A 27238-nucleotide genomic window follows, 5' to 3' on the forward strand; every position below is an offset into this window, starting at 1 on the left:
CTCTCTCTAGCATCAGACAGCAAAGAGAAAGAACAAATGACAATAGTCCCACTACAGGAAACACAGTAACAAACATCCTGTTTCCGTCAAGTCCGACTCTGTGGAATGAAAACATATACCATCATGTGATAGACAACAATCCCATGAATGCAAACACAGGGAATGAATCTCTAACACATTGGTCCATCTAGCTCACTACTCCCTGTGCTGACAAGTAGTGGATGTCTGCAGTCCAAGACAGAAGCCTTTTTCAGCCCTATATGGAAATGCCAAGGATTGAACCTGGTTCCTCTTTTTCTAATCAGATGCGCCATCACTTGCTGTGGCCGTGCCTCAGCACATAGGTGCTCAGCAAAGGTGTGATGTTTGCTGTTTGAAACTTCTTTGTCCTTTGGTGGTTATGGTAAGTGGATTGATTTTGTCTGGTGAGGTCTTTCCTCAGTAGGTAGAAATGAAAAAAATAATTAATGTTCTGCCCTTTTCTGCCAACACCTTTCATTTGAAAAGGTTCGCTAATTAGTGTATGTGACTGGCTGATCAAAACAAGTGCTAGATTTTATATTATCAACATGGGGACTCTGAAGCAGAAGACATTACATTAGGGTACCCATGAAGATCCACACTGGCTATTTGTCAAAAAAACCAAACACCCAGCTTTTGTACTTGAGAGATGCTTGATTAATGCCACATATAGTTTGGCCCATTCTTCAGTATTTCTAGGAGCTTAAAATCTCTCAATTGTTCTTCAGGCATTAATGTTTAAAATATGCTTAAAATATGGCAACCCTATTATAGTGCCGGGTTTCAAGTCATGTGGAAGCCTTTAGGTGTGCAGCTGTACACACGAGGGCTCCATTGCCACAGATGACAGTAATCCTTAGCTGCCAAGTATCCCGTTTTTCATGGGAAACCCCGGATTTTAATCAGTTTCCCGCTGTTCTCCCGAATGGAGAAAAATCCCAGAAATCCCCCGGATTTCCTACCTGCCAGGGAGCCTTCATTTTGGGTGCTCCTCTGCCCATGTGTGGGCACCGGAAATAGATCAGAGCGGCACCGGAAGTCACTTCTACGCATGCCCGGCGGCCATATGGCAGCAGCCATCACCAAGATGGCCGCCGCCAAGTGGCCGTCACCAAGATGGCGTAGAAGTGACTTCCGGTGCCGCTCTGCCCTATTTCTGGTGCCCACACATGGGTAGAGCGGCCCCGGAAGCTGCTTCTACGCAACTTCCGGTGCTGCGTCGCTGCTGATCCTGCATTTTTCAGTAGGAGACTTGGCAGGTATGCAGTAATCTTTGTACAAAGACTAGGGGAAAGGCTGCTTGTCATGTCCTAATTCCCTACTCCCATGTTGAAATGTGTCTTTCAAATACGGTGATGCCTCTTGCTTGTCTGGATGAAAGATGGAGAGAGATGGGTGTCTAGAAACCTCTGGCTTTTGCATGGCAGCAATGTATCCAGCAGAGGCTAGTGCAACTAAGCTACTTCCTTCCTTATATCCAACCCAGGGGGGTAGCATCTGGCTGTCAGCTTCCTCCTCCTTAGTCTTAGTGTTGCCTTTGTAGAATTCAACAGGAAGGAGGATGAGAGCAAAACCAAAATTAGCTGGCTCTTGCTCAGTGCTTTTTTCAGCAGGAACTGGTCAGAACTCAGTTCTGGCACCTCTCGGGTGGGCGCCATTAGCATTATAAGAGAACAAGAGAGGCAGTCATGGGGAGTTTTGGCCAGTGCCTTTTTTCTAATAAAATAGGTGCCAGTACTCCCCACACTTTTTAACAACAACAAAATGAGGTGTCGGTACCAGAGCTGACGTGTCCATTAAGGCAAACTAGGCAGTTGTCTAGGCCGCCAAAATGGAGGGGGCGCTGGCATGATGGGGAGCGCTGCTGGCTTCACAGGACTCACTCTGCCGTGCGGCCGCTGCATCCCGACGCCACCTACCCACATCCAGGGCGGGCGGCAGCAGTGGCGCTGGTGCAGCCCAGGCATGCCTGGAGCGCCGAGGGCAGCAGCGTGTGGAGGACACGTGGGGCGAGAGCAGCCCCTTCCCGTGGTGCGCGCGCCAGAGCCGGGCCTTCGGCTCCAGGCGCCGTCGCCATGCTCTACTTCTCGGGCAGGCGGGAGCAGCTGCTGTTGCGCCCGGGGATCCATGGCTGAAGCCCGAGGGCGGCCAGAGCAACCCAGCCGTTGACGTCTCAGGTAAGCAGGAGGGGCACTGGGAAGGGAAGGGGGTGAAGGCTGGGCCAGGCCCGCAGAGAGGAGGCAGATGCCTGGGGGGGGGGGTTGCTGGAAGGGGATCTCGCCTAGGGTGCAAAAAACCCCTAGCACCGGTCCTCCTCCCCACCCCACCCCCCAAAAGCACTGGTTCTGGCACCTCTTTTTCTAGAAAAATAGCTCTGCTCTTGCTAATATTGGTTCTATTCTCCCAGGCATTTGCTCTGCCGCTGTTACTGTTGGCGTCCTGCCCTTCTGCCTGGTCGAATGGGCACCAGTATCCACTGAATGTAGCTTGCTGCACAAAGGTAAGAATTGCATCTTGCCCGTTTTTGCTTTTGGCTTCACCCATCACTGGTATGTGGCCCACAAAAAAAGGTAGTCCCCCTCTGTTTCAAAAAGACAGGAGTCTTGCCAAGTCTCATCAACTCTAGATGGATAATTAAAACATGTCTCTTTTAATATCACTTTATTTTTCATTGGTGGAGGTGACAATAAAGCATGGCATTCTGATCAACCTCCTTGTGTCATAGTAGTTGTCACTGGAACGCTGTGCTGGCATTTGTTTCCATCCTGGACAAGGCAAGAGCTCTTCTTGTATTGATCTGTAAAGCAGAAACATCTGTTAGAAGTGCTGCTGCAGGCTGCCTGCCAACCGGAGAGATGCTTATGGTTAACAAGCCCTTGTCCTACAATGTACATGTTGCAACAGTAAATGCAAAAAGCATAATAAGAACATGTGCAGATTCAGAGTTGAAAATTAAAGCGCTGAGGTCAGGGAGAAAGAAAACCTGCCAACAATATTTGGTTCAGCAATACATTTTTGTCTACAGAACAGCCACTTTACTGGGTGAATGATATCAAAGCACCTTTTTGCCTTGGTTCCATTTCTAACTCATTAGGTTTTTCTGGCCTGCAATAAAATTCAAATTCCAACAGGACCAACCCAACTATAACAGTGGGGGAGTTAATTATGTACTTCTCTCTTTTTAAAGACATGGGCATTAATAATATAATAAAAATCAGAAAATGATGTTCTGGGTTGCATCCAAGATTAGTCTCAGAGTAGGCCCACTGAAATGATGAGGGGTGACTAAATTACGTCCATTAATTTCAATAGGTCTACTTTGAATAGGACTAACATTAGCTAGAACACAGGTGAGGATTACAAATCAGCAAGGGACACTGAAAAATGTGGCATGGTCTGTAATCTGCCTCATACCTACAAATTATAGCACACTTCCCTGGGAGTAAAGTCCACTTATTTTGGGCAGCTTTATACAGTTAAGAACTTAATTCGTTCCGGAGGTCTGTTGTTAACCTGAAACTCTTCTTAACCTGAGGTACCACTTTAACTAATGGGGCCTTCCGCTGCCGCCGCACCACCGCGCGATTTCTGTTCTCATCCTGAAGCAAAGTTCTTAACCCGAGGTACTATTTCTGGGTTAGCGGAGTCTGTAACCTGAAGCGTCTGTAACCTGAGGTACCACTGTACTTAGAATAGAACAGGAAATCAAGTCTCCCTATGGAAAATTAAAACAAAATGTAAATCTGTACAGTGGTACCTCAACTTACGAACGACTTGACAACCGAATTTTTCGACTTACGAATGGGGGTAATGGCCACACGCTTACGAATGTCTTGTCATCCGGGGGGGGGGGGGGATGTGGCGGTTTTAGATAGGGTTGCTTCAACTTATGAATTTTTTCGTTTCCAATGCATTCCTATGGGAAATTGCGTTTCCAATGCCGTTTTCGACTTACGAAGGTGCCTTTAGAACGGATTAAATTCGTAAGTCGAGGCACCACTGTATATGAATATCACCTAGATCAGGCATCCCCAAACTGTGGCCCTCCAGATGTTTTGGCCTACAACTCCCATGATTCCTAGCTAGCAGGACCAGTGGTCAGGGAAGATGGGAATTGTAGTCCAAAATATCTGGAGGGCCGAAGTTTGGGGATGCCTGACCTAGATTGTATTCATCTTTACAGGATAATTTATAATTATTATTCTTGGAAATTTTGAACTTTGCAATAGCTGGAGACAAACAAAGCTATTCTGGTTGGAGGCTCTATCAAACTGAGCTTTGTGACCATACACTTCTTTGTCAGATCAATAATTCAGTTGAATCTCTTTTCAAAAATGTTTTCAGATGATAAATTAGGAGAGTCAAAAAAGAAATATTTGGTTAGTCAGTGGAAGAGTTTCAGTTTCAGCAGAAATGTAATTTAGTTCTCAATGGTTCCCGAAATGAAAGGGGAATAACTGACGAAAGAGCCAGCTGTCACTGCAGAAGGAATACCAGCTATATATCCTGCAGCATATCCTAGTCATGTAGAATAATATCTTTCCAAGATTAATGTCCAACATTTATTTCTAGTTCTGCAAATGGCTGTTGGCAATTTCTCCTACATCTAGAAAAGGCCAAGTCGTGTTTTTAATAGACTTTTTGGATTTCAATGATTCCACAAACTTCCTTCTGGCACCACTACCACTCCCCATATCTTGAAGAGGAAATTACAAAGCAATTGCAACACCTAGAAAGGCAAAGGCGGGCCACATGGGCAGACTACAGAAGGATGCCAGTAAAGCAAAACCAGTAGAGAAGCAGTTGGGAGTTTTAAAAAACAAAGAAGTCTTTAGAGTCAAAATTTAATCCTCTTTTCTTTTCTGCTGCTGCTGCTGATGTTGCAAAAGCTGGACATTTGGAAGATCACTTTTAATTGACTGATTAACTGTCTCAAATATAGATAATGCAAACAGGGGTGTAGGAAGATAGGGGCGGTAGGGGCGAGCCGCCCCGAGCGGCAGGCTCCAAGGGGCGCCATTGCGGGCGCCCGCCCCCAAAATGCCCGCCCCGCCCCCGGAACGCTTGTCACACCCCTCTGGGAGGTGCACCACGCCCCAGAATGTGCACCACGGCCCTCTGGGAGGCACACCCAGCCCCCAGAACAGACGTCAGCCCCGCCCCGGGCCCCAGTGACGGAGCATGAAGCTCCGCCACTGAAGGCAAATGATGGATTGAACGAACTCTGGTCACGGCGGCTGGCAATGATAAGTAACAGCCTTGTAGGGTGCACCTCACCCCAAACAGTGTAGAACAGAGCTACCATGGCTAGCACCCATTGCTAGCCTTATTACTCTGTGAATTTGTCTAATCCTCTTTTAAACCCATTCATGTTAGTGATGGCCTTGAAACTGGGTGGCTTTAAAAGAAGATGAAACAAAATGGAGGAGGGTAGTTTAATAGCCATGAAGGTTATGTTCTACCTCTACTATTGGAGGCAATACACCTCTGTAGACCCATCACTGGGTATCGCAAGGGAGGAGAGTGTACAGTTTGCAGGCTCCCCATGGATCTAGTTAGCTGCTGTGAGGACAAGATGCTGAGCCAGATAGACCTTTGGTCTGATCTGACAGAACTCGTGTTATGTTCTTATGATCGGACCAAGAGTAAATCCAGCATCTGGTATCAAACTGCGTCCAAGTATTTTTATTTATTTATCTATTTATTGAATTTCCATCCCAACCTTCATCCGAGGATCACAGATTACAACACAAAAATGCACAACAATACCTCCCATATGCAGTTTAAAAAGCCATAGGTTGCTTAATTAGACAAAGCGCTGGGATGTAGATGTTTTTAGGAAGCACATAAGTAATGCATGAAGGCAACAACCCTTCCCTTACATTTGGACACTTCCACACATACGATCACACCAACAGCCTGCACTCTGAGGTTCTATTGAGTGAATATGGCTCATAGTCATTGACAATTATATCCTCCATGACACATTGCATTACTTCCGCTCAGGGGTCGGTAATCTTTTTGGCCCAGGCACGTGTTAAGTTTTGAGACATCAGTCACAAAATGGCTGCCGTGGCAGCATGGCAAAGTACACAAAGACTGCAAGGCAGGATATGTAGAATACAAAAGAGTACATTGTTTCTTCTCCGTGCCCTGGGCAACTTCAGGCTTACCTTGGGTAGCTAGCTATTATCCTGCTGGCTTTGATGGTGGAGATCACACAATATTAATTCCATGCACACATAACAACGCACACCAACAACATGGAGCATTCCCTAGTAACATGAAAAAATATACAAGGTGCATCTTGCACACACACTCACACACACGCACATGCTGACCACAAACTCAACTCATCTCTCTCTCTCTCTCTCTCTCTCTCTCACACACACACACACACACACACTTCACATACACAGTACACCTGTCCTGCCAAATGCATATCTCCCTCTCACACACAGACCACACATAGCTCTTTCCCCATTTCTCTCCCAAGTGTATTTTCCCTCTCACACATGGGTGTTTGCAAGATTCCTGGGGGGGTGGGGTGGGGGAGGCTTCTGGAGAGACAGAGTAAACCACTGAAAGGTGTGGAGCAGGCTAATTTATAATGTACATGGTGCATGTACATTTTGCCTCCTAGGTTCTGAAAATGCTAGAAACTTACTTTGGGTTTTATTGAAACCTGGAAACCTGAGGAGCATGGTTTATCGTGAGGGCATCCAAGAACACCCTGGTGGGCACCATGGTCAGGCTGGTGACCCTTGACCTAGCCTATACTTTCAAAGTACAGTGGTACCTCTAGTTGCATTCCACTCTTGTTACGGACTTTCAGCTTACAAACGCGGCAAAGCCGGAAGTGATTACTTCCGGGTTCACCACACATGAATGCGCAGAAGTGATCTGTGTGCTTCGCACATGCACAAAAGCAATCTGCGCACTTTGCGCATGCACAGAAGCACTCGATCGCGCCACGCACATGCGCGGAAGAGGTGTTCTAGTTGTGGACTTTTCGGGGTGCAAACGGCACCCCGAAATGGATTAAGTCTGCAACTAGAGGTACCACTGTAAGATGGAAACCCAAAGTGACAACGGTGCCTCCTTATGTGCTCCTATCCTGATTTTTCTTTTTCTTACTTGGTAGAGTCTTGTTTTGAATCTTAAAAGCTCCATATTTTCAATGCTGGTAGTAGAAAGTCATGTTTCCTTTTTCTAGAATTTGTTATTCTTAATGGTGCAACTTTTTCCATTTTAAAAAAAAGTATTGTGGATTATGAAATCTTTTTTGCATTTTAAAAATGAATGCATTACCATTGGGAATTATAAATCAGCAGGGAATGTGTGTTCCCCAGATGTTGCTGGACTACAACTCTGATCATTCCTGCCCATGGGCTTTGCTGGATGGGCTGAGGAGAGTTGGAGTGCAACAACAAGGGGGGGAAACCGCTTCCCCAACCCTGTTATAAATGGCGTTTAGGAGACCAAAGCCACAGCATCCGCCAACCTACATTCATATCAACCGCTCCAGAAATGGTTTGGCAGGACTTGATTTTTTTTGCCCATAGTTCCACAGAACCTCTAGAACGGTTTCCAGAATCCACCCAGGCTCTCTTGCACATGCATAATCTCTTGCAGGGTGGTGATATTATGCATGTCCTGTGAGATCTGACTCAGCACCAGGGCTCTCTGGAACGGAAAGGAAGCACCACCAGATTCCAGTAATTCCCTATTCCGATTTCCCTCCCAGCCCATCACAGGGTTCTGTTTCTAACTAATATCAAATGATGCCCAGAAGTAAATCATTGCTTCAATTTAATCTGGTCATGTACGCAGGATTAAATGTTGCAGCCTAACCTGTGCTTTCAAGGTAGGATGGAAATATCAATAAATCCAAACAAATAAATATGAGCTCCAAGCCATCAAATCTGACAGCAGCACTTTTGTTGTGTGCTGCTGCCCAGTCCCCCCCCCTCTTTCTACTTACTCCAGTACTCTGGCAGAATTATTCAACTCCTGGATTTATCTTTAGTTTAATGACTTATAAATTCTAATTTCCTTCGCCAAACATTTTAAGGCTTAAACACTGCAGTGCTCACATTACATGTATTTATTAGGTATTCTCCTCCCCCTTCCTTCCCCTGGGAATGTTACTCTCGGCAACTTCATCCACATTTTTGGATTTCTAGCAAACGTCTTCCTTCATGGTGCCTTGTTGGGTCATTAACATTTACATGCCAACGGCTTCCCGCTGAGATTGTGTTAGTCGTCTTGGCACCCTTTCCCTCCACATCTGCTATTTTTATAAAGCCAGTAATACTTTTGCCAGCAACTAGTCCTGTTTATATATGTAGTCCAGTTCTCATTCAGAGCTAATGCCTCTCTTGTCCAGGACCATCTCATCTACAACTTATGACTTACCTCCCAAAACACAAAAGCTGCCCACAAACCACAATTAAAAAGCCTCTTCAGTAATTAAACATGTTCTCCTGTCAAGGCTAATCAACTCATACGTCATAGTAAAAACTCTGTATACACATTCCAGCCTGGTACTGGAAGGAAGCGAAAAATTACTCTGTGATACAGAACCAACCTTTCAATCTTCATTAAAGTTAAACTACATTTATTTCATGTTACGGGCGCTTGTATTATTTATTATTATGCTGTCTGCACTAGGTTCAAGGCTTGGTTTCAAGTGGGTGCCCAGCACCTCGGTTTATAGGTATGTTATACATCCAGGAACCATAAAACTGAGGTGAATGAATTAATGAGAGTAATTTCTGCCTGTAGCTGTCAGATTTACACCTGCGGTCACATAGTATCTCTGGTGTTGCAACCTATAGGTCAGTTATTTACCTAATAGTCAGATGATTCAACACATATCACTTGAGATGCCACCCTAGACCTTGAATAGCATGTTTTTTGAGAAGCATGGCATTCAGGTTTCCAGTAACCATCAGGAGCAGTGTAATAAAGTGAAAAGATGCAGGAGAGCGATAGCAAATGAGGGATAGAGACAACGATTTGGTGAGCCATTTGAAGAAGCTCAGTGCACCTCAAGCGAGGAGGGAATACAGTGACATAACACATTATTTGCCTCCAGAAAGTACCAGCTTCATTCTCTAGCTTCTCTAAGTTTCTCTCCAAAATTCCAAAAGCCACTGCCAGTCAGTGTCTAGACAACTTCCTATGTTTTTATATGTCACAAAGCTGTAGCCTATAACTCAAAAAGTGGGACGTGCTAATTGCAACTCCCTAAGAACACGAGCTCCTGCCAACCTAGCAGTTCGAAAGCACGTCAAAGTGCAAGTAGATAAATAGGTACCGCTCCGGCGGGAAGGTAAACGGCGCTCGCTCGGCCAATAACGTAAGATGAGCACCGCAACCCCAGAGTCGGTCACGACTGGACCTAATGGTCAGGGGTCCCTTTACCTTTTTTAAGAATCTAAACAATTTGCCTTACCGTAGGTCATGTAAAAACTCTGTGAGACACAAGAAATGTCTGTGGATCACAAAAATGTAACCACATCAAACAAGATGAATTTTAACAAGGAGAAATGTAAAGTACTACACTTGGGCAAAAAAAATGAAAGGCACAAATACAGGATGGGAGACACCTGGCTTGAGAGCAGTACATGTGAAAAGGATCTAGGAGTTTTGGTTGACCACAAACTTGACATGAGTCAGCAGTGTGATGCAGCAGCTAAAAAAGCCAATGCAATTCTGGGCTGCATCAATAGGAGTATAGCATCTAGATCAAGGGAAGTAATAGTACCACTGTATTCTGCTCTAGTCAGACCTCACCTGGAGTATTGTGTCCAGTTCTGGGCACCACAGTTCAAGAAGGATACTGATAAGCTGGAACGTGTCCAGAAGAGGGCAACCAAAATGGTCAAAGGCCTGGAAACGATGCCTTATGAGGAACGGCTTAGGGAGCTGGGTATGTTTAGCCTGGAGAAGAGAAGGTTAAGGGGTGATATGATAACCATGTTCAAATATATAAAAGGATGTCATATAGAGGAGGGAGAACGGTTGTTTTCTGCTGCTCCAGAGAAGCGGACACGGAGCAACGGATTCAAACTACAAGAAAGAAAATTCCACCTAAACATTAGGAAGAACTTCCTGACAGTAAGAGCTGTTCGGCAGTGGAATTTGCTGCCAAGGAGTGTGGTGGAGTCTCCTTCTTTGGAGGTCTTTAAGCAGAGGCTTGACAGCCATCTGTCAGGAATGCTTTGATGGTGTTTCCTGCTTGGCAGGGGGTTGGACTGGATGGCCCTTGTGGTCTCTTCCAACTCTATGATTCTATGATTCTATGATTCTATGATTCTATGATTCTATGATCTCCCAAGACCCAGAACAGAACATCATCACAAATTGTTATTTCCCCCCACAGATTTGTAGAACGTTGACAGCTGCATTTGCAGGGATCATAACTCGGACCTTTGCATAAAAAGAAGTATTCCCAAAGTGGACCTTTCCTTTGAGATTACACTCAAATTACATACACTTTCTGAACAGTTTGGAATAAGGTTTGGCCATCGTAAATGACCCCCCCCCCATAACCAGTGTCCTATGATTCCCTTAAAAGAAAAGTTATTCTGCTGACAGTTGTGTGTTTAGTTCACACTGTGTGGGAATGGACAAGCATAGGCAACATATATTTGACCTATGTTTTTCTCCAGCTCACCTCAGGGAGCTACAGTTCTCAGAGAGGTTTAACAATCAGTCCATCTTCCCAGGGAGCTCTGGGAATTGTAGCTCTCTGAGGGGACTTGGGGTCCCCTAACAACTCTCAGTTCCTTACAAATGACAGCGCCTAGGATCCTTTGGGGGAAGCTAGGCCTGTTTAAAGTGGCATAATACTGCTTTCGGGGCTTAGTGCAGACAAGGGTTACCATGTCTGACTCATTGTACATTAAGCCCTACAGGGAAGGGCCTCCTATGGGTGCCCCAACAATTGAGCTGAGGCAGCTGCTTGCTAGAGAGAGGGTCTTCAAGGAGTGGGGCCCTAATGATTGAAAACTCTTCCCAGAAAGTTTCACCTGGCATCTACCTTTTATCTTCTCAAGTTTGGGATACGATATTAATCTTTCTGTTTTATGTTACTTCTGTGATTTTGTACACTTCCCCTTTAGTGTGTGTGTGTGTGTGTGTGTGTGTGTGTGTGTGAGAGAGAGAGAGAGAGAGAGAGAGAGAGAGAGAGAGAGAGAGAGAGAGAGAGAGAGAATATTCTTTCCTCTAAATTGCCCCGGGGATATAAGGAAAGGCAATATTAAAAAATGACCATAAATAAATAATCCAACCCCATATGTTTCTGATTATTTCAGATTTTTCCATCTGTTCCCCTCCCCAGCATACAAATATGTATTATTATGCTTATTCAAGGCCTCCTTGATACACTTAAAATAGGTCTATGAAGACAAAATCTTATACAAACATCCATTTGCATGCCTGAATTAGAACTCTCCCAGCCATTTTGTATCTATGTAATTGGTTGGACACTTCTATAATGGTATGAAATGCTCATAAATATTAACTGTGGTGGAACACAGAATCTCAGCAAAATTTTATTGCGTTTTTGGAGGGAAAGTGAAAGGTCAGCTTGCCTAGGAGAGTAACATCACACAGACACCATTGCAGGCTTCCTCAAACTTGGTCCTCCAGATGTTTTTGGCCTACAACTCCTATGATCCCTAGCTAGCAGGACCAGTGGTCAGGGATGATGGGAATTGTAGTCTCAAAACATCTGGAGGGCCGAGGCTGAGGAAGCCTGCACTAGGGTCACCTGAGCACCGCTGGTATCAAATGGGTGGTAGCAGAGCAAGGAAGATGAAGAGGATGTGAGCTTTAAGAAAGGGAGAACAGCAAGAGAATCTCAGAAAACAGAGAAGAGCCAGAAGCCTAAGAAAAGTGAAGCAGAGGAAGCCTGGTGATGAGGAAGTGGTGGAGGAAATGCATGTGTGTATTTTGGGTGAGGAAAGAGCAATAGAAAGGCAGGAACAGGAAGACTAAGTGAGCAATCCTAGCTACCTCCCTCTCAGTCCAAAGGGGAATTATAGAGAAGCAGGGTCATTCCTATACCTGCAACATGTGGGAAGTGGAGGTAGATTGCTGTGCCAGCTTAATGGTGGTGCTGTGATTGGACCTGGATCAAGCCTGTTGCCATCACATAGCGGCAACAGAGCTAGCTCAGGATACAATGGATCCTGGGTCAGCTTGCCCCAACCCCACTCGAGAAAGCTTCATCTTCCATTTGGTGGAAAGAAGCAGGGGCTCTGCACCAGTGGAGTAATGATGCGTCTGCCAGTGGGAGGCTAAAGGAGGCCTGTAGGTCTACTTGGGAGACACCTCTGCCCAGCACAAGGGCGGGAGGGGGGGAGAGATTGCTTTGTCAGGAGGCAAGAGAGGACACTTAGGCTGCAGTTAAGTGCACACTTCCTTGAAAGTAAGCCACATTGAATCTAAGTATTCAATTGCACTGTTAATTTCACCTTTTGATTTAAATTACCAGTGAGGACTTTGTATCCGTTAACCACTATATGAAGCGGGCACTAGTCCAGGGAAGCTTATGTAACAATAAATTTGTTACAATTGGACGTACAAGGATTATTATCTCCCCAGGTTGAAGTATTTCAGTCAGCAGAAGAGAGGGTTTGATTAATAAACTGTAAAACCCCGTACAGATTTACAGCCAAATACAAGAGTCAACTGGAGTTAATGGAATTATATAAATCTTAAGTGCTTTCTTTTAAGTGGGGATGTGAATCAGGCTGTTGATTAATTAAGATGAAAGCCAGTTTGAGTTCTGGCTCTTTCTATGCAAGAAATACAATTTTCCATTTAACGGCTTTTTTAAGAGTACACGATAGCTATTGTATGAGAGAGAGAAATAATGCTACAAAAGTTGTTGGCTTCCTTCATGAGGGCATCATTGATGAGAAGGTCATAGTTTTCCAACTCTGTAAAATATTGGTTTTAAAATAATGTTTATGTGCTGAGATAAAAGGTCTACTGAACTTTGAGATGAAGAATGAAAACACTAGTTCGAGGAACAAATGGTCGCATTAAATCCCTAAAGGTTGAGTGTCTCTACAGCAGGGGTGGGAAACCTGGGGCCTGGTATTACTCCCATCTTCCCATCTTTCTTCTTGTATTACTCCCATCTTCCCCTGACCATTGGTTATGCTAGAGTCCACCAACATCTGGATGCCTCCAGCAGAGGCGCTGTCTTGCACCCAAGATTGAGGAGTGCCACCCGCCATTCACCGTGTGTGTGTGGTGTTAGATGCCCGGCATGCAGCGTATGTGTGATGTCATGTGCGTGGTGTCACATCATCAGGAGGCCAAGCACAGAGACCAGTGTGGCACAGTTTCCTTTCTCACACTCAGGAGGAGCCAGCCACTGAACTGCACCACTCTCAGCTCAGCGATCAACCTCCAACCCCTCAGCATTGAGGGGGCCTGGCCCCATGCCAACAGTTTTTGAGAGGGCCAAAGACACCTCCACCCCTAAGAGTTAGCACACCCCGCCCACAGCTTCCCAAACCCTGCTTTAGTTACTCAGTTGACTTTGCCAACTGGCACATAATATTCTGTCACTCCTGGAGACAACCGAGCATGCTTAATCATGACTAGGATGGATTTGTTTTGTACTTCTGCCTATCTCAAGGTTCACCCAGACAGGTTGATATCTCCTCCTTGTTTCTTACTGGCCCTGTTTTGCTTTCCAATCTGTTGGCACTCAGAGTTTGCTCTTAGAGAGAATGGCCATCTTTTCATCTCTCGATGTCCGTATTAGTTTTGAGAGGCTGGTTTAAGTTCTTTCCCAACATAGGCCAGTTAAGGTGTCTCTGAATATGGGCCACACCTCTTGGGTCTTGGTTCCTCCCCAATAAAATGTGAGCAACTGGATATGCCTAGTATGCCAATTATGTGTATCCACACTATGCAAATTAGTTATGGCCTTCAAGGTCATCATATGTTTCCAATGCATCCTCTGCAATCTCCCTGGCTGCGGATAAGAAGAAAAGCTGAGCCTCATTTACAGTAAGCCGTATTTATATTTTGGCAAAAGAAAAGGGGGCCTTAAATGTTTAAATATAGAGCTACACCATAAAAAAGTATCTTAAGACCAATGAGAACAAGGAACACAAAAGAGGTTTTCTCAAATTATTTCTTCCCAGAACAAAGGCCCTTTGCATTATTTCTAAATCCTCCCAAGGTAGGTAATTGGGGCTGAGAGACTTATCGAGTATGGTCTCCCAAATGCTTTAAAGATCTTTATCTTCTTTTGAAGTTCATTCATGATAAGAGGAAGTCACACAATTACACTTACCCAGCATGAACTGGGAGCTTTATGGCAGATTAAGAATGGGATCTGCTAACATGTAGCACTGCCAATTACTGCATTCCAGAAATTATTTTCCAAAAACATTGAATACGGAATGATTGCATTACACAAATAAGTACTGTACCTATTCCTCTTGTTCTCTGCCTTAAAAAAAAACACCTCAATTATTGTCTTTAACTACAAATTCATTGGAACATCTCCTGGCTCTGGGGCTGCGATTATTAAACTGATAATAGTTCAAATGGCTTTCTTTGTGGCTGTTCTGAGCCATTATTTCTATCACAGCTTGACATAAATCCTGGGTGGCACTCCAGTGCCATACGGACTGTGCCGGGATCCTCTGCTCGTGGCTGCAACCGCAAACGGAGGATCCCCTACATGCGGCTGCGGCAGCACGATGGCTGCTTGCGCCGCCGCAGCAGGGCGAGCCCCCACGGGGTGCCTTCTTGTCACCCCTCCCCCCAGACATGGCACATGAGTCGCACCACCCCTGCCCCCCCCCATTGCCACGCCACTGACTAAAAGCCCATTCAAACATTGTGGGAGGAATTCTTCTGATACCTCTGTTAGCGCAAGCCACCAAATGAAATCATCCCCACTCTTTAAGTCGCCGTACGGTCTAAAAGCAAGTAGTGTATGTTTAAAACATTGAAACAAAAATACAACCTAGGACCAAGTAAGACAGCCATGTAAAAACACATAAAAGTGAATAAAGCAGAAATTCAGTCGTGTAAGACAAGGCCCAATCTTATGGATCAGGGAAAGCTTGGAATATAGAATGTATTGTTGCATAGTCACCTGCCTGTTAGCTGTGGGCCAGTCAATTGTATTCAAATACATTTGCATCTCAAGAAAATGAAAGTGTCATTTTTTAGGCATTCAAAAAGGTAAGTGCTCACTTTCCCCCATCTTTACTCATTTCCGTCAGATTTGCTCTGAATCTCTGGCTCATTTGCTTACAGAATACTGAGATCGCAAACATAAATGACCTCAGTAACCACAGTGGCAAAGTTTATTTGGAGAGTTACTTGTTTGGTGGATGTGGAGAAAGAAGGAGAAGGGAGAATAGGGTAAATAATTGTTTCTAATGGTTTCTCTGTATTATTTATTTTGGACTTACGGCACTAGACTTCAACAGAAACTTTATGGGGCTAATAAAATTCCCAACATTCTCAGACATGGGTCGTGGTGTTTATATATTAGGCAGAATACAACAGTGTGTTTATGAGAAGAATCCAAGCACTTTGCAGTGATTCAAATAATTAAGCACATGTTTTAAAAAGTTTGAATGCTGAGTTACAGGTAGACGTGGAGCAATCAGAGATTTACCTCTCTAGGGGGTCTGTTTACACAAACACATGAGACATTCCAGAAAACGAACATACTTAAAAAACATTGTTTAGTCCACTGTTTCCCCTAAACAAAGTAATAGTAGCAGCATCAGCAGTTATTCCTGTTAAATATCATGGGGTTCTTGTCTAATGATGCATTGAAGATATTGAATTGGATCCCACTAAATGCAAGAGGTAATTAGCCACTGGGATCAAGGCAAGAACTTACGTAACTGGCTGCAGTCCTCAAACCATTTATTTGAATGCAACCTTAGAGAAGCTGAGTGGTCAGCAGTGTTAAAGTTCAACCCAAGCTTGTTAGGCACGAGATTTCTAGCCTAGCCTAACATGCCAATTTTGTCTGTGCACTGAAATGTGGGGGCGGGGGGAGACAGATCTCCCGCCCTGCAGCTCGAAGTAGTAGGAGCTGTTAGTATTTATATTGTACTTGCATTGTAGATGTATTTCACAAAGAATAAATAGTATTGAGGGAAGAAGGTGGCAGTTGGCAACTGGTTGGTTATTCTGTTAGTTGATTCTTTGACTGAGAATGTGGGAGTGTTGTGACTTCAAGCAGACGCTTTGCGGAGGAGTTTGTGAGGACAGGCAAGCTATGGATTAATAACTTTTCACTGTTGTGAAGGAGTTTTGAAAACAAAAAGGACTAAACCCTCGAGCTCAAGGGAGAGAAATGTATTTTATTCATAAATATATGGTATATATGAATTGTTTGGCTGTTGCCAACCTGTTGCCAATTCTTGTTTGGCTGTTGCCAACCTGACAAGTAAAGATTTATCTTCAAGCCTTTTGTAAGGCGTCTATTTTATTACAAATAGCTAACTGAGCCTGCATATAATAGTCAACCAATCTATTGCACAATCTACAAAACACAGCCTATCAATAAAACTGATTATAAAGGGTGACAGACAAAGAACTGGCAATCAAAACATGTGTTTGAAATGTTAGAAATATAACAACATTTTACAAATTTGTCATCTGTTCTGCATTAAAAATATATATATCATCCCTGACTATTGGCTATGCTGAGTGAAGTTGATGGCAGTGGAAACCCAGAAATGCAAGAAGGACCACCAGTTCTGCAACCCTGCTGTTACACAATCGCATAAGAGGCATCCCCAAACTGCGGCCCTCCAGATGTTTTTGCCTACAACTCCCATGATCCCTAGTTAACAGGACCAGTGGTCAGGGATGATGGGAATTGTAGTCCAAAACATCTGGAGGGCCGAAATTTGGGGATGCCTGGGTTAGATTATTCATTCCCCCAGCCCCCCGGTGGTAATCACTATAGGAAAAGAATGCATAGTTTACGGTTTCTAACCCCAAATGGGTACAAGGGAAACACCTATCTTTAAAAGGAACTCTAGCAAATCTGCCATCTAAAGGTCTTGCAGATAAACTGTCCTCCAGTGAAATAGCTCTAGAAGCTGACTGGACTGCAGGTGAATTTAACTTCTACATTGGTGACAGGTCAGTATCCCCCACTGTAACTAAGTACAGCAGGCTATCTTAGTGGGTGATGGGCAGGCTGAATGGCACACACAACTCTGTCTTCCATCACGACTGCACTTCTCCTTGTTGCCCACCTCCTGAGATAGCTGCCTCACTTTGCGTAGCAGTGATGCCCCACAGGCTGACACACATAGCTTCTGCAAATCCATATCTTCTTCTCTACCTAACTGCAAATTTAGCTGGCTCTAAATCCAGTGACAGCAAACAAGGGATGGAGAGAAACCAATAACACATTTTTTTCATTAACTCTCTTTTCCAAGAAGACAAAAGTATGTGCAGTGGTGGGCTACAGAGAAGGGGTTGCAGAGTGTGCTGTTAGCTCTGATTCATGTGAGGATTGTGACCATTGTATTCTTAGAAGCAAGCAGACAAATGATGTATGAATAGAAAAACAAGTCACCAGTTATCTGTCCAGTTATCCTGCTATAAACTATAGTACATCATTCAGTTTAATAACCAAGATATACTGTCTGAGTGAAAGGGATGTGAGAGTAATACCTTCTGGCAATGGGAAAGCATGGCCTTTCCATCTCTTAAAATTAGAAAATGCTGAGAGGAATATGTGGTGGGATTTTTTTTTTTGCCAGAAGCAAATAAACACGTCTGTCAACATGTAGATAATCTTATCGTCCAGAATTCTCCCAACAACAACAGAGATTGGAGAAGTGGAAAAAGCACTCATTTGGGCATTCCCTTCTTGTCATGCATGATATTTTTACTTTTTCAGGCATTACGTTTTTCATATTCTTACTTTCTATCATTGTAAGAACTCTGCCTTTCTCCACCCCACCCCCCATATTTGCCATACGTTTCCAATTTAGAGTGCGCTCCCCTCAGACGGTGTAGTACCATCTTGCTTTCTTTTTCATTAAAAAATGCACTTGTGATTGGCAACGGAGCGGAAATTTGATTCCGTTCACCTTTAGAAGGCAAAATTACCTAATTCGCACTTTCCAAAACAACAAACAAACAAAAACATGGCCATCATTCAAAATTCACACTTTTCTAAATTTTGCAATGCAGTTCTCCAATTGAGTAACGTGTAAAGTTAAAGGACCCCTGACCATTAGGTCCAGTCGTGACCGACTCTGGGGTTGCGGCGCTCATCTTGCATTATTGGCCGAGGGAGCTGATGTACAGCTTCCAGGTCATGTGGCCAGCATGACAAAGTCGCTTCTGGCGAACCAGAGCAGCACACGGAAACGCCGTTTACCTTCCCGCTGTAGCGGTTCCTATTTATCTACTTGCACTTTGAGGTGCTTTCGAACTGCTAGGTTGGCAGGAGCAGGGACTGAGCAATGGGAGCTCACCCCATCGCAGGGATTCGAACCGCTGACCTTCTGATCAGCAAGCCCTAGGCTCTGTGGTTTAACCCACAGCGCCACCTGCGCATAGCTGCCAAGTTATCCCTTTTTTACAGGGATTTTCCCTTATGCTGAATAGGCTTCCTCGCGAGAAAAGGGAAAACTTGGCAGCTATGCACCTGCGTCCCAGAGTAACGTGTACTATAATGCAAATATCAGGGTGAAGTAAGAATGAAAATGCATGTATTTGGGGGGGGGAAGCGTTTAGAATGTTTTATATTAGGGGAAATTGCAAAAATGTGTATATTAGGCACAGCTGCAATTAAAAATGTGTTTATTCACACAAAATCCTGGTGAATTCTCATGAGGTCTTTAAAAATAAATAACTCACCAACTGATGTGAAATGTGAAAAACGGAACTTAAGGACTGAAAAGGGAAAAGCTTAAACCCAAAATCATATATTTGCCCATCCCTATTTCTGATACTTCTGATTTGTCTTGGATAGAAAATGCATGAATTGTGATGTTCGGTCGATGTTGTTCCATAATATGTTCATGCTTTGCTTCAGTGTTAATAGGAGGCATTTGGAAAGCAAGAATTGTATTCTGGCGGGTATGGCCAAAGGGATACAATTCATTGTGTGTGTGTGTGTGTGTGTGTGTGTGTGTGTGTGTATTCTGGTGATATTCCCCCCCCCCCAATTGGGCTGGAAATGATTGTGTGGAAAGTACAAAGCACAATCCAATAGGACATTTTCCTATGAAGGCTTTCAGCTTGCGCAGCCCTCATTCATTCAGATGGGGCTTACATGGGAAAACCTACGGATCAACCCCCCCCTCCCCACATTTTTGTCCTATGATCTTCCCATGAAGATTCATGGCATTTGGTTCCAAGATAGAATTCCATGGTGAGCTAAGTATGTGTGCTTTTATTTGAAGTTAGGTTTGTTACCAGAGACGGTTTGTTACCAGAGACAGATTGATCTCCACAATATAGCACTCTAAACCCCAGAGGGTCTGAAGTAATTTACCACCTCTGCCTTTGTTTCCTAGAAACAAATATTACAGTTTGATCCGTCCAAGTGGTCTGGAGGAGAACCAAAACATTTGGTTTATCAGGAATGGAGGTTTTTATTTACTCAAGGTTACATTGTGTATTGCTACATGAGATTCACATTTGTGAATTTGGCTTCGAGTTATGGGTGATTAGAGTTTTAGATAATGAGGGCTGAAGGCATCTATCAATCCCCATCTCTAGGAGGTACTGCTACCTAGAGGCCGTCAGAATAGACACTCTTATTTTAGGGTTCACCTACATCCTTGTGTTCCACATTAATGGATCAGACATATCTAATATCTACCAGTTTCACATTCACATTCACAGTCACTAATGACTGGTGAGTGCCAATGACCCCAATTCCTTCTGGATAGTGACCTATGTCCAGACCACAATGTTTAGAGCCATTGACTACACAGATTGCCATCATCAAGTTGTGTGTCCTTTGGTACACATGAGTCCTGTTCCTGCTGACATGAGGATAGGTGTGTGTGCAATGTTCCACATTTTAGGACAGGCCTGAATCACTTTTGATGGCTTCCCTGTTTTGAACATCGCATGTGCATTGACCCTAACCACTCAGAATCCCAATTTTACTCATAGACATGAATCTAGAGAATAGAGGTAACCCCCCCCCAGTGTAATCATTAGAACCCAAATGGCCAAAGGATCCTAAGCAATCTATGGATCACATTAAGACTCCCCCTTAGCTAGTAAGCAGCCCCTTCAAACTCAATAGGGCTAGCTTCTGAGTAGACATTGCACTGTAGAAGACCTTGAACGTCTCTTATTAGAGATTGCTTTTGGTTATATGACAGCCATTTTGGTTCAATGTAACTCATAAAAGCCACATGGACATTTCTTTCTTCCTGACATATCCTTCATACTTGATGGTAGAAACTGTCCCTGTGAAACCATCTATATATATTTACTCAAAACTAAGTCCCACTGGCTTCCATGGGATTTATTTCCTGCCTAGGTGGCCTTGGGCTGCAATCTTATATTGACTTGCCTGGGGGTAAGCCCCTTTGACCTTGATAAAGCTTACTTTTGAGCTTGCCATGTTGGTCATATGTCTGTTATCTACACAACAGCCCTGTAAAGTTGACCTGAATTTTCTTATTACATCTGGTGCGAAGGGGACATGGTGTGTCCAGTATTTTGGTCAAAACCATCCCCAGAGCCAAGCTATTATTAGAACGTAGATTCTCAACATCCAAGAGCAACACATTTATTTAGTTACCATGAAAACAGCCCTGGGAAATGGAAACCAAGCAACCCTGATTTTATCCAAAAAGAAATGGAAAAAAAGTACACACTAATATTCCTCCTGAATTTCTACCTTGTAAACAAAACAAACAAAACAAAACATACTTCATTTGGGGAGAGAGCAGCCTTAAAATTTTAAAATCCAGCTTCCACAAGAAGAAAAGCAAAGAGAGCAATTCTTCCTCAGAGATTTTTCTGTTAGAGAATGAGTCTGATACCTTTGTAAGATGCTAATCATATCAACCTTCTCTAGTGCTGCCTTGACCTCACAAGGCCATACAGCCAGCTGTTGTAACTATGGTAACTAATCTCATTGATTGCAATCAAAGCAACTGTAATTGGAACCTGCAAGGAATTAGTTTCATTGTGAGTATAAAATGTAGTGCTTTTTTTCCAATCTGAAGAAAACAAAAAGAAACTTATCCTATTATTTTGTCAAGACTACGAACACGATAAAATTATGATCCACAGCCAAATATGCCACACAATTTACAATAACCAGATCTGCCTGAGAAACAACTATATGGAAACTCAGTGTTGTAACATACACAAGTCTTTACTTTTATGTGGCTTCATGAACTGGACGCAGTAGACACAACGTTCCCCAGATTATGAGTCTACAGCTCTTAAGCACTACACCACACTGGCTCTGAAGACATCTGAAGGCAGCCCTGTTTAGGGAAGGTTTTAATGTTTAATAGATTATTGTATTTTAATATTCTGTTGGCAGCCACCCATAGTGGCTGGGGAAACCCAACCAGATGGGCGGGGTATAAATAATAATAATAATAATAATAATAATAATAATAATAATAATATATTATTATTATTATTATTATTATTATTATTATTATTATTATTATTATTATTTTCCAGGAGCTGCGACTTCATGGGATTGCATACACACAGCATCCACAGGCACTGTAGGAAGTGTCTTCAGAGAAGAAAGTACTAATAGTGAACTCAGATGATGAGTGGGAGAAATGGGGGCAAAAGAATGACACTGGGAAACAAGAGGAAGGCATCAGCATGCACAAAGGAACTTTAAGATTTATAGAAGTATTTAAAAAGCTCTCACAAAACAAAACCTTATGGGGAACTCTTAGCTGACATAGAGTATTGAGTATCAGCTGAAAAAGAAAAACTAGTGGGAAATGGAACGACTAGCCAGCCAGAACAAGCTAGGCTACATTTTTCTTGCAGTTCCTACTTTTGATACACTATATGAAAATATCTGAGAGGGAAATAATAATAAAGGTTCAAAACCTTTGCATAAGCTGTAGGGAAGGCATGGCCAAACTTGGCCCTCCATCTGTTTTGGGACTACAATTCCCATCATCCCTGACCACTGGTCCTGTTAGCTAGGGATGATGGGAGTTGTAGTCCCAAAACAGCTGGAGGGCCAAGTTTGGCCATGCCTGCTGTAGGGGGAAATGCAGTAGCTTCAAAATGAGAACAAAAGTGTGGTGCTCTTCACAGTATGAAAAAATAGAGAGTATGGTGGGAGTTTGGATGGTGATAAATTGTTGTCAATTCAAAAGAGAAGGTGACAGAAAGCCCGCAAGACAGAAACAGGATGTCAACAGAAAACCCACTGGGTTGAATCTAGATTTAGATATGCTTGAATTGATTTAAGTCCCGTTGATTTCAGAGGGTCTATTTGAAGCATGGCTAAGCTGAAAAGGTCCAACCCACTGATTTCAAATGGGCTTAATTGTGCTCAACTTTTTCCTTCTTGGAGGCCAACATGAGTTTATATCCTCTGCTTAATATTGGAGCAATAGCTTAAGAAGACACTGTGATTACAACACAAGGAAACCGCAAATCAATCTGCTTCTAATCTTCCTTTCCTAACTTCATAAATCCCTTCATTGGCACTCTTTTTTGGCTTTCACTGGTTTCAGTAAAATTGTTTAGCTCCCTCTTGGACTGATACACGCTGTGTTTTATTACTGGCTTTGGCCATCTGTTAATGTGCCCCCTTTTTGTGCCAATGGATTTCCCCCAAATTAAGACCCAGTCCAACTTCATCATAATTTCAAACTTTGACATTCAAGAGTTTAATTTTTATGAATTGCATTTTGCCAGAACCATTGCTTCCATTTCTGTCACAGAGCCAATCACTTTACAAGATTATACTACTTATTCATCTGTTCCATGGTGGGAGGCCTTTGAAGGCTCCCGTGTTGAACGTATAATTTTCTAAGGTTTCAATCCTATACCCACCCAGTTTCCTGGGAGTAAACCTCGCTGAACTCAATGTGACTTATTTTTTTAGAAGACATGTATAGGATTTGACTGTAAATAACTCAGAAGCACTTTGCTTAACTAAGGGAAAGTTGGGTTTCTTGGGTTTTATTTTTACTGAATGGGCAGTTACCAGATTTAAAAAATACTTCATTTTTCAGATTACCTAGAATATGGACCAACATTTCCAGCAGGTTTGCAGGGCTAGCCCAAAGCATTTTGCTTCCTAAGATAAAGGACAAGAAGCCAACTCCACAATTGCATGAACATAAACCAACTAATCTAATTGCACTTTTAAAATGAATTTACGGTACTTGAGATCAGGATGATAAGTTAAAATATAAATAGGATTTAGAAAGGAAGTTTTTAAAAAGCAAAACACCCATCATGACCGAAGCTAGGAAACTACCCCGAGTTCTCCATAGAACCTCCAGACATCACAATGCATCAATATTAATACATAATTACATATATTTGTGTGTTCAAGATTATTCAGGTTACTGAAAAAAATCAAGTAATAAATATCTGGATATATTGAAATTTATATATTCCTTCTCAGAATTTCTGTTCTCTACCTGCCCCTTTCATGAGCATCAACAATGGGGATGGAGACCTGGAGCCCCTGAAAATTAGGAGTAACAACAGACAGGAACATTTTCCTTTATGCAATTCAAATATGAGTTTTGCATGGGCTAAATGAGTGGCCTCTTGAACACCCAAACCCCCAGGCATGGAGCCAATATATTAGATGTGTGAAACTGGATGATTTCTTTACCAAATTTGGCAGGGATGTGCCTTATTAGACTGAGTCAGATCTCCTTTCTGGTTTTGTCTTTACAACAAGACTAGGTGATCATGCTGGAAATTCAACTTGCTTTCTTGCATGAAATTGATAAAAGAAAAGGTGAAATAGAAGCATGCTTGTTCAGTATATTCATTTTGTAGGCATCATGAATGCAAAAAGGCTTATAGCTTGGGATCAAGCTAATCAATGTTCTGAAATTATATTATTTATTGTATTTCCCCCTTAAACTCCTTTCTTTGTTATCCTACAAGAATCTAATAAAGAATGGTTCCAACCTAAATTCCTTTAAATCAAGGTTATGAGGACAGACTGTGAGTCCCTTTATAGGAAAACTATGGCTGCTATTATTTGAGCCCAGGCTACCTGCACCTCAAAAAACTGAATGTTGCCATGCAGGTATTGGTATATACCTGGGTAGAACTTTCACCCACATTTCCTGTTTTCCATTGCATTGCTCTTTCTTATTGAACTCTCTTGATAATGTAGTGAAGATGTTGCCTCTGTGAACTGAGAAAAGAAGCATCTCACTACATAAATGAGTTACATCCGATTCCAGCTAGAGGTTATCATAACTAAATTGCACTCCTAATCTCACTGACCTGGTGGTAAACCCCAGTAGGACTTCTGTCTGAGTAGACATGTTAAGTCTGTTAAGTGCCACTGAAAACAACAGGATCTGATTTACAATTCACTTGTTCCATATATTTTTCAATAGAAGTTGCTACAGCGAACTCACAGCCATCATAAGAAAATAAAAAACCCTACTGGATCACGCCAAAGATCCTTCTAGTCCAACATTCTGTTCTCACACTGACCAACCAGATGCTTATGGGAAGCCTGCAAGCAGGACATTCTCGCCTCCTGTGGTTTCCAGCAAATGGCTTTCAGCTGCATACTGTCTCCAACAGTGGAGGAAAAGCATAGCCATCGGGGCTAGTAGCTGTTGTATTTAAAATACAACCAGGCATCCACATTATGAGTAGTACAGCCAAGTATCTTCTTCCAGCACCTCTGAAGTGTTCCCCAGCCTCTGCTCTTCCCTAATTAGGGCATTTTGTAACTGGATTTTATCCCATGCTGCCGTACTATCATTTCAGGGAAAAGGCAAAACAGCATAGGCTCTGAGATTTTGGCCTAGGGTCCAGCATTTAGTTTAAACAAAGCTAAGCTTCCATTTAAATTAATTCGATCTGTTGTAGCTGTGCCCATTTTCTAAATACTTAAGCTACCATAAAGTCTGCTGCAGTGCTCTATCTTTTTTTCCCATAATTAAGATTTTTTTTCTTGATAATAATGGCAGTGCAATCAAGTGCAGAATTTGGCCATATGGCCAAACGGAATAGAAAACTGGGCACATGCCCATGGTATTAAGTTACTCTAAACCCAGCCTGCCAGTAAAATAAAAGCTGATGTTTACCATGGGAAATGATTCAAATTAATTAGGAGGAACATGAAGGCTGCAGAGTGGGATCATTACCTTCTCAATGCTTTGGTTACAAAAACATCTGGATACAGCCTATGGTAATTCTACTAACAAGTAACATGACATTACGAAACTAATAAGAAGACTAGAGGTACAGACGGTATCTTCCCCCCCCTTTCCTTTTCTTTGGCTAAATAACATGATAAAGGGGCAGTCATCAGTAAAACCTGGAGAATGTACAACATAATCAATTAGATAAAGATGTTTGACATTTCTCTTCCATAATAAAGCAAAGTAGCCATGAAGTGCAAAGTACTGTATGCCATGTGTACCACAATCTTGCAAGCAGAAGACTGAAGGAAGCAGATATGGTTTCGTTCTCATTACAATGTTTTAACAAATAACCCTTAAATTGCTGTGGCTTGTGAGTTGTTGCTTCTTCATTGCACGCTCTCTCTCTCTCATTTCAGACAAAACAGCACAGAATCCAAGCTGCCTTGAAATGGGGTTTTCAAGAACTCTCTGCAAAAAGCAGCAGCAGCAAAACAAAAAAAACCCAAAACCCAAACTAAGACCAAATCTTTTTACAGACTCTGTAAATGGCTGTACAGACTCGGGTAGGCAGAACCCTTCTCACTGTACCCACTGTAATCACGGCGGCCTGATTATTGAATGCCTTTTATTCTTCATTTACTGCATGGGTAAGCTATGTTCAAATGTATTCCGTTTAGAATCCTTTTTGCTAGCTTTGGTTGCCCAGATCATCCTGTGCAAATCTTTGGTCACGTGATGGGGGCTGTGGGAAGATATTGCTTTGCTGTAAAAACATGAACTTTGCCAGTTTTGTAATAAAATAAAATTGATTAGGAACTAGGGATGGGAGAGAAATTAGATTCAGTTCACATTTAAAGGTGAACCTACCTCATTTCCACTTTCTGAAACAATATGAGAACCCACCTTCAAAATTCACACTTCTTTGAATTTTGCAATGCAATTCTCCCACCAAGTGATGCATACAAAAAGGTATATACCAGGGCATTAAAATGTATATATTTGTGAAAATTACATACACAAATGGATTACATTACGGCAAATTGTTTGTCAAAAATGTGTATATTAGGAGAAATTCACACTGAAATGTTGATGAATTTTCATAAAAAAGAAAAATGCAAGCTGATGTGGAAATGTGAAGAAATGAACTTAAGGCTTGAGAGATCAGAAATGGAGACAAACTAAAATGGACAGATTCACCCATCTCTAAGCCCTTGTACTGGGCTGGAGTCATGGAGCCGCCCTCCTCAAGCCTGTGTCTCCACAACTCACCTCAGCAGTGCTGGGTCAGGGCAGTAGTGAGGTGAAGCTGAAGAAGCACATAGGTGTGAGTGTCAGATTGGTTCCAATCTCACCACTATCCTGCCCCCATCTAGATAAGCGGCAGCAATACCTGCGTCAGAAGGGTGATGCTGTGGTTCCATCCCACCATTTAAAAACCATCGTGAAAACCTAAGAGACTCACAGGCTGCCTGCTGCATGTCACTCTGTGATCCATCCCAGACAACTGACGGAGCAATTGTAATGCCATGAGGTCAAAGCTTAGGGTGGCCATGTGTCCAAACAGAGGACAGTCCTCTGTTTGAAGGAGGCCTCTTTTTGATTTGTACCACCACCGACATACACACAAACCCAGAGACAGAAATACAGCTCTTTGCATTGGAATAGCAGCCCTTTATCACCTGTGCACTCTAGCATTAAACTTAGCACCAATTTAGGGGGTGACTGCCATTTGCTGCCCAGCATGGTGTTCATCAGGCCAAAAATGGGGGTCCCTGTGCACAGCCAGAGGTGGGCGCACAGGCTTCCCTTCTGGCCACGTGGTTCCTGCTGCAAAACCGGCTGCCAATCAG

General features: G+C 43.0%; 2 long non-coding RNA genes across 2 annotated transcripts in view; one reads left to right on the forward strand and one right to left on the reverse strand.

Moving 5' to 3' along the window:
* Positions 1-25941, forward strand: LOC148687334 (uncharacterized). The gene is made up of 3 exons (XR_015947715.1): positions 1-403; positions 2429-2521; positions 25805-25941. It is a non-coding gene; the product is annotated as an uncharacterized LOC148687334 (long non-coding RNA).
* Positions 2651-27238, reverse strand: part of LOC148687335 (uncharacterized) — an 85136-nt gene continuing 60548 nt past the window's right edge. The window contains exon 2 of the long non-coding RNA XR_015947716.1: positions 2651-2818. This is a non-coding gene — a long non-coding RNA (uncharacterized LOC148687335). The remainder of the gene's footprint in view (positions 2819-27238) is intronic.

Source organism: Zootoca vivipara, chromosome Z1 (assembly GCF_965207765.1).
Source record: "Zootoca vivipara chromosome Z1, rZooViv2.hap1.1, whole genome shotgun sequence".
NCBI classification, from domain to species: domain Eukaryota; kingdom Metazoa; phylum Chordata; class Lepidosauria; order Squamata; family Lacertidae; genus Zootoca; species Zootoca vivipara.